Genomic DNA, 16,063 nt, shown 5'->3' with positions numbered 1-16,063 from the left:
GAAAGAAAGTTTTGGAGGCAGAGGTTAAATGCTGGCAGTAGTGACCTTTATTTTTTATTTTTAACAAAAACAGAGGTGGTGTAATTACCTTAGACATCAAATCCTCTCTAATAATTATTATTAGAAAGAAGCTGCATATTGAAAATTTGAATGTGCTAATGCTTCAGTGTAGTAAATAACAAAAAAAGCGCGACAGAACACAGCTATTGGTTATTATTTATGAAAACAAGAGGTATTTTGCTTCTCATGTGATACGTTCTGCACAATACTAGGGCAGTCTTCATGTGTCTGTAGAATTCACTGTATGGGACGCAAGCGCTGCCGTGATTGCGTTGAACGGTGATTCAAGGAGGTGCGCGACCAGTGTGGTGCTGATGGTGGTGGCCCGAGTGGTGAGGGAGGGCTGGGTGAGGAGACACAGCTGCGTCGACCGCCGTCATCAGACGGGAGGGAGCATAAAGATTGATACGGGGGATGAATTTTCAGTAAGACAGCTTAAGATGGGAGCTCAGAGCAATTACATCTGGAGTTATTAAACCGGGATTATCTCCCTATTTGCTGCCCTCTTTAAAGAACCTAGATACGTTTTGTAGAAATTTAAATGTATTAGATCTGGATTTTTTTCTGCCAGCAAAATAATATCTGGAGTAATTGTAATGTTTTGTCCTTAAAGGCAAAGGCCTCTTACAGGCTGTGTGGGTATCAAATAAGCAAGGAGGAAAGAACAAAAGACAATAAATTTAATTGTAACATCAATCATTGATCTGTTACTTATGTTTGATAAGTACTTTTTATCAAGAAAAAGACTTTATAACTTAGTAAATTTTCAGCAGGATATGTTTCCGGTTGTTTTATGTTCTATTTGGGGGGGGGGGAGGAAAGTAAGCAAAGCCCAGCCTTTTAGTGATTTCCAGTTGGAAGCCTCATTTGCTGTCAGATTATGTTTAAATGTTACAAGCTAGTGAAATTGTTTGGCCAAGAGAGATCAAGCTGCGCAGGGCTGCCAACTTGATGTGATATTTCAGATGGGGATTTTTTCGTTGTTAATTTGCAGCTTAAACTCGAGCGCTGTGACTTTTATTTAGCATTGTAGGAGGGTGTATGCGGTGTGCAGTAGTTAAGAGTTGCTTTTTACATCCATCGCTTGACAAAGTCAATTAAGTATGGCTTTTCTGCTTCTGTTGTAAGTAGGTGAGAATTTGGGTATGGCTGTAGGCGTTCTGAAGCGAAAGATTTATCATATATGTAAAATCAGCTTATTTTGGCTTACATGAAGGACAGCCGCAGTTCTTGCAGGCAGTCTTTTGGGTACGTAGCTGTATGTATACTTACTTTTTGACAATAAAATTGTTGACAGAAGGGGAAAACTGTGATGTCCATTACAGTATCTAAATGTCAGTTAAAACAGCCTGACAATGGATTTTCTTTTTTTTTGGTTTTTTTTTTTTTTTTTTTTTTTTTTGTCGTCCCCCCCCCACCCCTCCCCATTTGATAACGATCCCACGGATTCCCTGTCACGTTGAGTCAGTATCCTGAATTTGCTTGTTAAATTTCTGGCGTGTCCAGTGGAGTCGGTTTGATGTATGCGAGGGGAGGCCGTGGCCCAAGGCAAGCACAAAAGGACGAAACACTTCACTGCTGCGCGAGCGTCCTCTGAAGCTAATACGTGGTGACGGGGGCTGCATGGTCAGCCCCAACAGCGCTGCGGCTCAGGGCATGCGAAGATTGCTGGGATCACCGTGTCAGCTCTGATTTCAATTAAGTCTTTGCAAAGAGTTCTCTGCGTAGGTCCTTCTGCTGGACAGCTAAGGTCTTTCTTTTAGGATGCATGAAAATACGGTTGTTATTTACTGAAATATTAGGGAAAAAATTAAGTAGACTGAATTATAATCTTCTTACAGCTGTGCTTTTGAACAGGATTACATTTTTTTAATAAAATAAAAAACTCAATTTTTTTCTTTTTTTTTTTTTTTGGAAATAGCATTTTGTATTCTCATGTACAGCAAACCCCTGGGCTAGATGCACAGAAACATTTAGAGTCTAGACAGAAGCTGCACGGCTGCGTGTGCCTAGCGCTGTGCTCCAGCGCTGTGCCTGCAGGGCTGGTAGATGCCAGCCCTGGGCGTGCAGGGCGGCTCCGCATCCATTGACCAGAGCCGATCTCTGCCAGCGTGGGGACCCCGGCATTTCCCATTGCATCCTGCAGACATTCCTCACACACTTGTGCTGCTCTTGCCCACGTTCAGTCCCATTTGATGGTTCTGGTATTTCTTCACATGCTGTAGCGTGTGTTCTCTTATGGTCTTGGAGGCTGTCTTATAGGCTTGTCTGCTTTTTATTGGCCTTTGACCTTAGACTTTCTCAAGTATATAGAATTGCGGGAGGAATAGTCTTACCGTTCAAGGAAGATAAATTCTTAATACTATTCCTTGTACAGTAGCTATTGCTTAACTGTTTGGAGCTTGTCTGCACGGCTCCCCCACAGTGGGGAAGTACTGGTTCTAGGATAGATACCTACAGGGCTGGGAATTAAATTAAACAGGCCCAATCAAGAAGTGTTTCAAAAGCGAGCAATCAATTAACATCCCTGATATCTCTAAATGGGAATGTGTAACAAGTGAAAAACCAGTACAAAGAGAAGAAAGTCAATGCAGGTTAATGGGTTGTACCCCTCTGTGTTTGCTTCGAGAGCAACAAATCCATGTGTGTGGCAAAACTGTCCTTCTTTTGAGTTGCCTTGGCTCTTACGCTAACCCCACTTACCTGTAACGCTGGTGGCCCGCAGGTGGGGATAAGATGTGGTGGCCTGCCCCCTTTCTCCTAGTTCTCTTCTTGTGTATGACGCTGCTTCTGTGCCTTGTTTCCGGTGTCCAGAAGACAACATCAACCAGGGTGATGTCGGTTTGTGGCTGTTGTGCCCTTTAAGGTACTGAATGAGAAATAGGAGCAGGAATGCGGTGCACAGGTGATGCCTTTTGAACACAAGTTGTTCAGATTATTCCCAAACACCTGAGGCACTTGTGCAGCTGCTGTAGAGTTGATGCTGATGGTAACATCACAAAGAAATATAGCCTACTGTGAGGGACTGTGCTTTCTGTTCGACTGAGAGGGTTACTGTTCACTGTGTGTTTTACTAGCAGTAGCAGATTCCATAAGCAGCTGATTTAAACAGGTTAAGACAAGGAGTTGGAACATCTTCCAAAGACTAGCTGCAGTTACAGAATACCTCTCTTCTAAAAGAAGATGTCAAAAAAACCTATTTTTTGTTTATTCAGCTATTCAGTAGCCGTTTGAGTTTTGGATAGATTGGAATGCCAAGCTTATATATATATGTATGTATACGTGTATGTATATTTCTCCTCTTTCTGCATGCTCTTTCTCCCCAGATGGGTGGGGGCATAGGAACAAAATGGTATTTAATGAATTAGAGTGGAGAGCTAAATAGTGAGAGGCTGAGGCAAAGGTTCAGACTCCCCATTAGATGGAATGGGGAAATGGAAGGAACAGATAAGAGCTGGGGAAAATAATCTTGGGTTGTGCAAGATGAGATCTGTTCTGTTGTCTGAGCTTGTGTAAATGTTGGATGGCTGGTTTGAATGGCAGGACTTGGCTTTTTTCCATTTCATATGCAATTCAAGTAAGTTTGAAAAGAGGAAGAACACTTTACATACCACTGTAAGTAGATGACTTACTTATCATTGAATTAGTAGACTTGGATAAAAGTGCCACAAGACCTCAGAAACACAGGCCGATTTTGAGGTTTCTTTTTTTCCTATTCGAGCTGAGAAAGGAAATGCTCGGAAGTTGAGGAGGAGTGACTCGGTTTCCAAGAAGGTCGTAGAGCATCGCAGTGGTAGAGTTGGTTAGACAGCGCAAGGATTCTCCTTAGAAAAGTGCTGCCTCTGCCTTTGGGTGGATCTTTGGTGTCTTGGTGATTGTGATGGCAGGAAACGGGCGTATGTCGATCCCTGCGTCATGTGAATGGTCTAATTCATCTGTAGTTTATTGCTTGGCAGGTCTGAGTAGGCAGAAGTGCCCATTCATCCCCCAGTAGCTGTGTGCCTTTCAACTTAATTAAATCCACTTTCAGAAAAGCTAAACTGTTTGGGAAAAAGATTAAACAAGACAGTTTAACTAATTGAAAATGAGAGAAATCCTGGATTCTCTTCATCCTAAAAGATGTAAATTGGCTGTGAACATTGGGTGTGCTTTATACTGTGTTATACTTTTCTCTAAGCTAAATTATTCTTTCCTTCTCTCAGTGTATATCTACAGATAAAGTAGATTAACATACTGTAATCTTAACTACTGGTTTAATAAGGCAAAGGCAAATTTCATTACTGTTTATTCCTGGAGTCCTCGCAGGGCAAAACTTTAGGAAATATGCGTAGATATTGATTTTTAGGGGCAATCCGCGACCCTGATTTTTCATAAATTAAGTACTTGCAATTGCCATGCTTCTGACATGGCCGATATGCAATAAATGTAATCGGTTTGTCAAACAGCAGCTGGAATAAAAGGAAAAGGAGGAGAGGGTCATGTGGGCATTGCTGGGTTGGTTAGCCACTGCCTGGTGTTTAAGGTGAGTTTCAACCACGGTGAAAAGATAAATTCTAGCAGTGCTGTTATATTTGTTGCCGAGGAGGTCCCGCTGTGCAGGTAACGGTCCAATGAAATGAAGGAATAAAATGAAAGAGGTAATTTGTAATCTTTTAGGCAGGTCTTCTGTAGAGAAACGTTCAACAATACTAAATTAAAATACAAATTTATGTGTCTTTTCTGTTTGTGATCTGTACAACAGTTCCTTATTCTTAAATATGCTTTCTTAGATGAGTTCTTATTCTTCTCCTGCTTACAAGCCCTTTCATTTTGTTTCTTCAATGAAGATATAACAATTTATGACATCACATTAATATCCATGGCAACAGACTGTAAAGTGAACAACATATTACATTTGCATTGCAGAATCAGCAGCGAGGGAGACGGCTCCTGTTGAAACATGGATATGGGAAACAGCTCCAGCAGTGAACACAGGAGATGCCTGTGAAGGGGAGTTGTTTAGTAGATGTGTTTTCTCAAATTTTGTAAAACTTCTCTTTAGCAGGAGTCCCAAGGACAGAAAGGTCAGAAGTTACGTTACTCTTTTGGTTGTACGGAAAGCCGTCGTTTCTTCCTGGGCTGTGCCTTTCAGTGTCTGCTTATCATCAGGGGAATCGTTCTCAGTTCTGTCTTCTGCTTGCAGTAACTCTCGTAAAAGAGATCTTTGTGAAACAGGACTGGCTTTGAATTAATAATTGCTTTATATATTCAGGCTTAATGATAATGAGAAAAGGTACATATTTGATGGTCTCAGGTACTCTGTGAAATCTTGATGCTTAGTTTGTCGTTGTGCACAATTTCAAGGAGTCGCGTATTTCCAGAATGGCTCTCCAGTCTTCAGAAATTTCCATCCCCAAAGCTGTATGCCATGTTGTGACTTTTTTTTTTCCTGTAATACCTGCTGTTTATAAATAAGGATAAAGAAATATAGTCTTATAAATAAGGAAAATGCCGATGAAGAAATTGTTTTTCTGTCCCCATCTGAAAGAGCATGTGCAGCATTCCCTGCTTGACAAGGCAGGTTGGAATAGACAGGGAACAGGGAGGGAGAGGGTTTGGTTTTCCGTAGTGAGTTCTTAGTACTTGTGGTCTGGGGCTGTGTTTGTCCCTCTTGCTTTGGCCGGCCAGCCTTACGGCCCTGCGTCGTGCTTGTCTCACTGCCGTTTTGCTGGTTCTGTCAAGGGGGAGGGAGAATCTGAGCACATCTGCATTGATTAATTTTATAGTTGAAGTTTCCCGTGTTGAAAGGTGCTGCCAACGTAGCAATCGTAATAAAAGGTAGCGTTGGTGAAGCTCAGCGTTATAAAAAAGGTACCTCAGTGTAGCACCGTCCCTAAGCATTGCCGCAGCCTGGTTAAGTGGGAAACTTTCCAGGGAATATTGAACATGTGAAACAATATCAGTTAAAAATCAAAGATGCCTGAAAATATACAAGTATCTGTTCAAGCAGTGGAAGTAACAGACATACGGATTTTCAAAGATCTTATTTACCCTTTCTCAAGGGATTTGATACAGACTTGATACCGGACACTTTGACTACATTATTTTTCAAACAAGTTATTCTGCTTTTAAAGCTATTTCCAACAGAGGTTTTTAGTTTAAAAGTAGCAATTAAACTGTTCCTACTAAAAATTGGCCCACTTCTAATACATTTATTATTGAATGTGGTCTTTTTTATTTTTCAGATTTTTTTATTTTTAGCATGCATGATCATGTATCCTTTTCTTAATCTGAAAAACAGATCCTACAGGAAGAGTCCAGGACATGGGTACATGCAGCTCCCTCTGCTGGCTCTCTGTCAGAAGATGACAAAACTAGATTTTGAAACCCGCTTGACGTTCTGCTGCCTAAATATCAGACCACTTTGTTGGTAGAACTCGGTGCACAGCGGTGTTGCACAAAAGCAGTTTAAACAGTGGCAAACTACACTAAACCTTTGCTCACAGAAGAGTGCAAAGTATTTTGGCATACTTCTTGGGGAGCGTTCAAATCCAGTCAAGGACAAACAAAATGACAAAAATATGGTTTTCTTGTCTCTGAAGTCTTTTCTAGCCTTTTATCCTGTGCCTGTGGTTTTCAAAGTCTACTGTTCTCTCAAGAAACACATAAATATGAGGGAAATGGTTTGCACTGTCACATTTTTAAAAAGAGACTTAATTTGAACCACTTCTGCTGTTTTTAATACCTAAATTTAAGATGCATTTTTCCATTTATTTCTTTTTTTCCAAAAAACAGTAGCAAATCTGAGAGTCTGGAAACTTACCTTTTCTTTTGAAAATACAGTACTTCATTTACAAGCATCAAGTCTGACCATAAACACTTCTGCAATGATGTAGGTTATTGCTGAAGCCTGACTCTCTGCTCCTAAAGTATGTATAAACATTTTAAGCTGAAATTTATTGCTTTAACTCCGTTACTCAAAAAAATCTGCCGGCAGCGTTAAATATGGTTTTGCCTATTGCTAACTATTACTTTCTCTTTGTGTATCTGGTGATTGATGGGTGGGGTTTGGGGGGTTTTGAAATCACTCCAACTTTTTTGCTTCAGCAAGTTTTTAAGTAAACAAATTGCAAAGTCAATTTTGTCGTTCACTCCTGTGTAAAATACTATAATGAATTCCAGTAGGGAGGTTGGACAACAAGTAGTAAAAGAAGCTTTAAAACGTTATTTTCAAATTATGTATAAAGTACATGCAAGTGTGTCCGCTCAACTCTTTTTCTAGTTTTCAAAAAGTAATACGAAGAGGACTTATCTGATATGTTCCACCTATAATGGAATTTGTGCTGTAGTTCTCGCATACAACCTGTAGCTGTTATGTGTTTGTGGTACTTGATGTATGGTTAAAATGGGAGGCTGCCATTAAAATATTTCCTATATTCCTTAGTTAAATCAATGTCTTGAGTCTTCTCATAATACAACGTTACATGTAAGTTAAGGAAAAGAAGACTTTGTCATGAAAATTGTTATTCCTATAACCATTAGATTAAAATAAAAAAGAAGACAGTAGTCTGGGGGCTGCAAGTAATGACATGGTACCGAAAGGAAATGTGAACTGAGGAAAAAATAGGCACCGTTCTTAATTTTTACACAGGAGAGTAAGCTCAAATTTTAGCTAATGGAAAACCAAATATTTACTTGGTTAAATAAGTATGCAGCTGCGATGGAAATATTACATCTTTTTGTTCCACAACGTACAGCCTAGCTGGGTGGAGGGGAGATAGCTGTGATCATGGAGAGATGGGGCAACAGCACACCCTTGAATGCTCTGTAAATGCACGTTTGGATGGGTTGGAGATCTTGTCTTTCTTACATTTATAGTCTTAACGTATCAATTAAAAACTGTGGCAGCCTGCAAGCGTATTGCAAAGCAGCAAATACCAAGGAAAAAAGCTGCCTTTCTTAAAGATGATTGTATTTTTTCCTGTCTGTAAATGTGCTCGTTTAGTAACGTGAATGCATTAGCCTCCACAAAATGTAAGAAATGAAAGGCAGCAAGAAGCGGTTCCATTGTTATCACTCCAGGCATGTCTAATGCATCGTGTTCCCATGTTCTCTCGGTCACGCTGCAGAGCGCCCTCGGCCAGGGCTGAGCCTCCTCTGGAACGCTCTCCAGGGGGAGGGTGGCCAGCGCAGCGCCGCGGGGGGATGCTGCTGCACGCCCTGCGCTCCCCGCAGCTGCAGGCACTGCTCAGCAGGGCTGGTGCAGGAGCGCCAGTGGAAGCCTTGAGTGGCGAGTGGAAGCTTTTCAGGGACCTGGCTCCTCAGGATTGCAGTTTAAAATGGAATCGTCTCTCTCAAGCTGGGCAGTTGTTTTTTGAGGCAAACCTGTGTTCAAGGAGAAGGAAGAAAGCAGCCCAGTACTGCTTTCCAAAATGATCTATCTGTATTTCAAGAATGACGTCTTGCATACTTTATAAATGAGAAAAGACTTCTGGTTCCTTTCGCTTTCCAAGTATGGATTAATACGAGCTGCATTTTTCCGAAGAACAAGCCTCGTGTTACTCTGGTGATGGCTGAATTTGCTCTAATTTCTCTTTAGAGACTCTGCCCTTGTACATTGTGTTACCTCCAACAGCGCTCCTCGACTGTAGGGGAGGGGGGAACGTGCTCTATCTGCTTTCGATGAGAAACAACATTCATGTTTAGAGAAGAAAAATAAAAGTCCACATTCTCGTTGTGTTACCAGTACAGAGAGGAAGACCTTACTGATTCAGATCTAATTCAGTAGTTTTAGTTCCTTTGAACCTAGAAAGATCAAAAGGCAGAAGTGAGGGGGTTGCAGCTGGTGTGTGGAATGAGGGTTGTGCTGGCTCTAGGTCCGAGGTGGTCAGTGGAAATGGGAGGAAATGAAGACTTGGAGATATGAAAGGAGAAAGGAAAGAGCAAAGCAAATGGAGTTTGGAGAGTAGAGATTGTTTCCTGGGAAAGCATGGTAATACTTTTTAAAAACTTATTTTCCTTCAAATTTTTTGGGTTACTTTTATGTTCTTCGGAGAAACTATTTTTTAATGCCAATATACCAAAGAATTGAAGGGGGAAGCAAGATGTAACCAAAAATGAAAAGTTCAGAAATGTGGGAGGAAATGCTGGAAACTCCCAGGGATAAACTTGAGAAAATACTTCTGTAGCGGCATCCTCAGCCCTGAACACTTTAGAGGAAGATGGTGAGAACCTTGCCAAAATTTTAGTCCATTTTCACTATGATCAGGTTAATGCTTTTCATCTATAGGAAATATCTTTGCAAAGAAATATAAAGTAGCTTGAAAATGAAACTACTTATGCACAGACACATGGTGGGACAAACAAAACAGTGTAAACTGGGGATCTGGGGGGAGTTTTCTGGCACGTGAGAGCAGGTTCCAGGCTGTAAACAACTTGCCCCGTTACTTCAGGAAGCAGTGCAAACCACATATAAATTGTGCCATATTTACGTTCGTTTTACTCTTTCTTGGGACTGAGCTGGTGATTGTAAAAAGCATTCAAAGCAAAAACCGCGCAGCAAACCGAGCTGTTTTATTTGGAGTCTCTTCTGTCTCTGAAGCGAGCTGCTCAGCTCTCTGGCATAGCTGATTTTGCATTCCTACATAGAAAGCAGTCGTGAGCTATAATTACACAGAAATGTTTATACTGATTTCATAGATGATAATTTTGGTTTTGGAGAAGCTAGATATTACCCCCAGATTTTTTGAATATTTTGAAGTGAAATTCTTAAGAACCAGAAGTGATTACATATTTTGAGAGGCCCGTTTGTCCCTAGTGCCCTTTGAAATGTTGCATAGTTAACTGTGGTACTCGGGAAAGGTCACTGTAAAGGTCTGCGCTGGGGTGTGTGACAGCGGAAAGGCAGAAGAGACCGTGCAGGAGTGGAGGAATGTGCCAGTGTGGGACGGGAAGAGGGAGAGAATGGAACATTTAAATGTATATTTTTATAAGAAACAATTTTGTACCTACCGGGAGTGAGGAAGCGATAAAAGTAATACTTTAAGTAGTGCTAACACAATCCTAAGTGCAGATAGTCACCTACCATCTGTTTCTCAATAAATAGCCATTATGCTGATTTCTGTTTCAATGCGCAACAATTAAAGCCTCATAGTATTCCTGTGATATTCAACAGCTGTTGCCTTTGAAGGTTTTATTTATCTTTCTGAAGTGCAACAATTTTAGTTTCATAGTCAACCCTGCTTGAAAGTGTTAGTTTTTATATAAAAAATTTGTGCTCCGTTGAAATGCAAACTTAGGTGGTGTCTGAACAGCACTTCAGCGATAGTCTTCCTTAATATTCTGATTTCCCTGGATGTGTGGTGCAGAACCGGTGCTGTTGGGGATACCTGGATTGTAGGACGTTGAGTGGGAGAGCTGCCGCGTGTGTGCAGCACCTATTCTCAGAGCTTCATGTAAGCTCTCTTTGCAAACAGATTACGGCAAAGGGATCGTTCTGGTGAGCCTTTCGTCTGTGCTGGCTCTGTTTTGGCTGATGAGTTGGTTTGGGAGACAGAGGGCCAAGATGAATTCTCAGTACTGTACGAGTAAGCAGTACAATTTCCCTACAATCATAACCAGTGCAAGGAAATTAGATCTCTAAGTGGGTTGAATCTGATTTAGTAATAAGTCAATTTAATCACTAATGACTTCAAATGCAGATTTTACAAGGTGATCAATGGCAGTATAACAATGATCGATCAATAGCATTGCGTTTAATTGGATTTTTATGGGTATAATATAGTTTTTCAGAATTAATGTACCATTGCATTGCTTTGTTACTCTTTTAACTCAATTTTTTAGAAGAAACGATGCTTCAAAATGCTAGTTGGTCTTTGATATATTGTTTTAAGGGCACGTTAATAAAAATTAAAATGAAAAATTAAATGCTTGCTTTTAGTAATTGAATTTCGGATTTTGTTCCAGTATTTGGCCATGTGTTTTTAAAAACTGTATCTACACAGCAAAAAAACCCCACATTGTTCATAGTTCATGGTAAGGAGGAGATGGAATATCAAAGAGTAAGAGGGAGCCATGTACTGCTCTGCATATGAATCCTGAGTAGCTGAGTAACTCCCCTTCTTCAGCAGTTTGACATAGTAATCTTCCCTCGCAGTAATCTCCTTGTCCCATGTGTCCTGCTTTAATCTATCAGTATTTCTGCAGTGCGCAGCAAGAAATTGATTTTCAGTAATTTTAATGGCTGAATAACTGGTCCTGTCCCAGAGTGTTTTTTCGTATTTGCAGTGGCCAATGTGGTAACTGAAGTCAGTGTTCTGGATAATAGGTTTCATTAGTTTTGATGCCTGAGGTAAAAAAGCAGTAGGTGGGAATAAAGACTGTTTTTGATGTCTAGACGTTCATTTCAGCTGTTGCTGCAATATGATACATTAAAAGGAAATATGTAACATAGCTCTGAGGAAATATGTATTCTTTGAAACTAATTCTACTTTTAAACTGCATAAGGCGGTGTGACCTGAATTATTAAAATGTGGGTGGCTGGATTTCTTAAAGGTATAACTATCTCTGCGATGCCGCCACAGTCGCAACTTGCTTCTCTCCTTCCTTCCTATATTTCTTTTAAGTAAAATATGTCAGTTTGGTCACTGAAGCAGAACAGAGATCTTATTATCTTTCCAGTATCTCTTCTGGGAGACTTAAAATTATTGAAGTATTTGCTTTGATATTTTGCTGTGACTTCTCTCCTTGAAATTTTTATAATGGTTCTTTTTTTTTTTTTTTTTTTGAGACCATGGCTGGCTTCATAAAAATCATTAGACACTTTGAAGACCTTAATATCTCTGACTTGAAAATAAAAAAGACCCCAAGCCAACTAAGCTGCTCATTAATGTATGTTTAAATTATAAATTTCCAGTGTAAGTCTAAATTATTGTAGTTGCCTTTAATTCTTCTAACATCTGATCTACAAGGATAAACTTAAAAGTCAGCGCAAATATTCTGTTCATTTTTTGAACCTATGAAAACAAAATGCTAATAAACATTTAAAAACTTCACATGTGATGGCTATCGATTAATTTCCATTCTGTATGGAGACTAACAGTGAGATTTAGCACCTCGGTCGTAGTCCATTATGATGAGTGAAATACACTTTTTTCTTTTTTTTTATTTTCTGTTAATAATATCTCGGCAATGAGAAAATCAAAAAGTATTTTCTCTGTGAATATTTGTTTGCAGTTGAAAAACATGGCATTGTATTCTTTCTCAGGTGCCATAACCAAAAGGTCTTTTACCGTATTCCTGTACACACTTGTACATTGGATGATGGTAATAGGCAGGTACCCAGCTGTAACTAACTTTTGTTTTCACTACACGGTGCTCTGTCAGCTTACACAGAATTATTTTTTGCCATTGTATCTGTTAAAACATTGCTTTGGTGGTTTTTTATCTTTCCATGAAAATTTTAGTGATTACTAATGTTTTCACTTTCCTAACTCATAGATTGAAACAATGATACCTCTTCAGAGAAATGATTATTTTTGTGCAAAAATGGCTATCCCAAGTCTTTTTTTTTTTTCTTACCCCCTCTTTTGAAAGATACTGACATTTTCACACTTCTTTTTGGATCCATATGCTTCTTTAGTGCTCTCTCCACTGGATTTAGAGAGCGTATACTGAGAATGGTGTAGTAAGGGCAGTTAGACTGGCTGTATCGGCTAAGCATTTTATAGAATTAGAGTTAATGGCAGAGAGATGACATGACTTTATCTTCCTGATATTTTCCAAGAATCCAGATATTGAGAGATGGAGTATTGTTAGGCTTAGTTATTTATTTTGATAGGTGATTTCATTTAAAAAAAAAACAAACCAACCAAGCACACATAATAGTTGCTTATTGTGGTGAGAAATGTAGTGGTAAAATTATCCCTCTGTTGCAGGACAAACAGTGAGAAGGGGATGAACTGCCTGTTTTACAAGAAAGTAAATGCTACTCCCAGTTGTTCTCTTGACTACTCTGGAATGTACACATGCTTAGATAAGGTGGTTACCATATACAGATAATATACACACATACACCCAGATTGAGAGAGGTGGGTATCTGTCTGTATGAGTCTATCACAGCAGAGGATCAGTAGATCTGACAGATCACCCAGGTGAGAAGGAGCTTGGACTCCTGGACGTCATCCAGTCTGACGTCCCACTCAAAGTGGGATTGCCGCAAACAACGGATCAGATTAGCGATGGTTTTGTCTACCCAGGTCCTGGGAAGTGGTGACCCACGGTTTTGTCCTACCTGCTTTGCTGCCTTTCCAAAACTCATCTCCTTTGTGACTTCTGTGGAGGAAGAAGTAGTTACGTGCTCTGTTGTACTCTTTCTCATGCTAAAATTCAATCTTTACTCGATTCTTCCCCTAGAATTTTTCTTTTTTGAAGATGGCTTTCACAGCTGTTTTATAATTTCAAATGTGTTGCCTCTAAAGAGAAATATTTCAACTAGAGTAACAGAAAATACCTTCAGGACAGGATATAGGTGCTTGGCATAAGCATGTTTCTGAACCTGTGCAGCACCTGCTTTCTGTTAGCTGTGTGCCTGAAAATGCTGTCAGGCGGCACTGAAGGGCTGCTGAGGGCTTGAGTTGAAAGGGTTGAGTGTTGAAAGCATTACAAATCACTGTGTAGACAGACAGAGAGGAACAGTTATTTCCCAGTTCAATCTTCTTAAGGAAATTTAAATATTCTTCAAAAATCTAAAATCAAATTACACTGTTAACAGTGTGAGGAACTTTGCAATTTACAGGTACAGTCTAATCTCTAGTGTTTTGTTTCTAGTGGCTTTTGTTACTGATCACTATTTGCATCTTGAAGTTGTAACTTACTCCAGTTATTTAAGTTCTTTTCTTTTGGAGATTGGATCAGGAAGACAGAGAGGAGAGAGGAAGTGAAATGCTGCAGTTCTGATTTTTTTCTCCCAATTTGTACAGCAACAGACATACTCTCAATTGTGAGATGAACATTTTTAGTAGGATAAAGAAGTATTAGAGGTAATTACAGTAAGTATAGTGCATTAATATATCTGGGCATCAAAAGGCATTATTTATTATAGGAAAATGGTTATGAAGATGTCCTATGATATACTTAAATTTAATAGGGAAATAATTTTATTTCCATTTCCCATCTAATTTATGTGAATGCTGAGTAATAAGAAAGCCAATTTGGCAAATTAGAATATTGAGGGATGATACCACTTGAGACTTTCCCCTTTTCCCTGTCCCACTCAATGGCTGCTCCTCAGCCAGTCTGGTCTCTGTCAGACTTGACCCTAGGAACTAGGAACTTAATTACAAGGACCTCCACTGTGAGGTTAACGCTGCTTTTTCCTGCTTTTCCTAGGCTTTGGGATGCATTACCTTGTGGGGCTGTTCTTTTCCTGAATGCAGGATAACCACGAATCCATCTGTGTTGCTGTGTAGAGAGAGGAGGTGCTGCCAATTTCCATTCCCTCCTCTTCAGTCCCTTCTGTTGGGAATCGTTAGGCGTTTGGTGTCACACCAGCCCTGGGGAGAGGGGTCTCGGTTTGTGGAAGAGTAACAGGATGGTGTAGCCCAAAGAGCAGCTGTGCCAGTCACAGCTAAGGAGGGCAAAAGAATCCTGGGAATGTCCAGTACCTAAAGAATTTGGTATTAAAATTATTCCAACTCTACAGAATATTACTTTATAAACAGTGCAAAGCGCTATGATCTCATTTCTTCTGGAGTCAGTGGCAACATTATACTGGCAGAAAATAGTTCTGAGAGATAATATAAGCTGTTCCTTGATTGGCCTCCATTAGTTTGTTGTGCATACTTGGGAGTAGATAGTGAGTTATGACTGGGAACATCAGAACTGGCTATGAGAAGTTTCCTGTAAAATCATGGAATAAATTCTTGTCTCTCGGATTTTGTATGAAGTTAATGGAGGTACAGCACTGGCTCAAGAACTCAAGAAGTAGTACTCCAGAAGAGCTCAGTGCCACGTAATAGTGAATGTCTTCTGGCTTTTACAAATTCTGTAAAAAAAAAAAAAAACAAAAAACAACAAAAAAAAAAAAAAAAAAAAAAAACAAAAAACAAAAAAAAACCAAAAAAAACAAAAAAAAAACAAAAACAAAAAAACCCGATTGTTTGAATCTGGAGTTTTCATAGAGGTGAACTCAGGTGTGATCTCTCTCATACTGTAATGTGTAAGTGCTTATGTATTTGAGAAGTTTTTAAGCCTGAGACTGTACCACTCTTGCACTTTCTTAGGCTTCAGTGGTTCTGAACTATATAAAATTTATGCATCAGTAGTTCTGAAAATGCATGGAGATTCTAAAGTTTCTGAAGAATGCTGTTTTGAACATGAAATCTGAAGCCCTGTGAAGGTCTATGTAGTAAACAGCTATAGCGCATTACGTACTCAGTAAGGTTTTGCAAGCGTTAAGGTGGCCCTTAATGGTTTTACAGGGAAAGATACTTGGCTCATGCTTGTGCCCAAAAGCACGAGTCTTTTTTTCATTCTTCTGAGGAAGTAACTGTGCTATTCGATAAGGTTATTTAGGTACTAAAGCCCTGGCTCTTTTCATTCTGTAAAAGGAGAGAGATTAGCATATTACAACATTACACGTTCAAAAATGTGCCTCTTCTTATTTGAGGTTATATGACTTACGGTAACTGGGAGAAGCATCAGAATAACGAACAATGCTGGGTTTTGAGGCTTTGAAGCTGTAGTTGAAGACTGCCGGCAATATTAATATTTCTCATACAGCAGAAACTCTTCAGAAGCTTTACTTTAAACATGATAGTAGAGTAAACTGTACTTAGATAATAATCTCTGCATGATAGACATGCCGTTGGAAAGTTTAATCCTTTAAATTGGCCAAGGAGGGGGTGCGAAGTATTCAGTTCTTAACATTCTGTAGAATTGTGTGTTTGCGATTCTAAAGATCTGCAGAGTACGCCTGTAAAATTGAACTGACAGAACTCAGTCAATTAACAAATTCTTACTCCTT

At 39.6% G+C, this 16,063-nt stretch overlaps 1 protein-coding gene across 2 annotated transcripts in view; it reads left to right on the top strand.

The window, feature by feature from the left end:
• The window catches only part of MED13L (mediator complex subunit 13L), a 202,315-nt gene that overhangs the window by 79,337 nt on the left and 106,915 nt on the right, over nucleotides 1-16,063 (top strand). The gene's annotated exons all lie outside the window — the stretch shown is intronic.

Source organism: Chroicocephalus ridibundus, chromosome 13 (assembly GCF_963924245.1).
Source record: "Chroicocephalus ridibundus chromosome 13, bChrRid1.1, whole genome shotgun sequence".
In the NCBI taxonomy this organism is placed as follows: Eukaryota; Metazoa; Chordata; class Aves; order Charadriiformes; family Laridae; genus Chroicocephalus; species Chroicocephalus ridibundus.
Note: the sequence above shows the minus strand (reverse complement) of the source record. Positions and strands in the feature narration are given on the sequence as shown.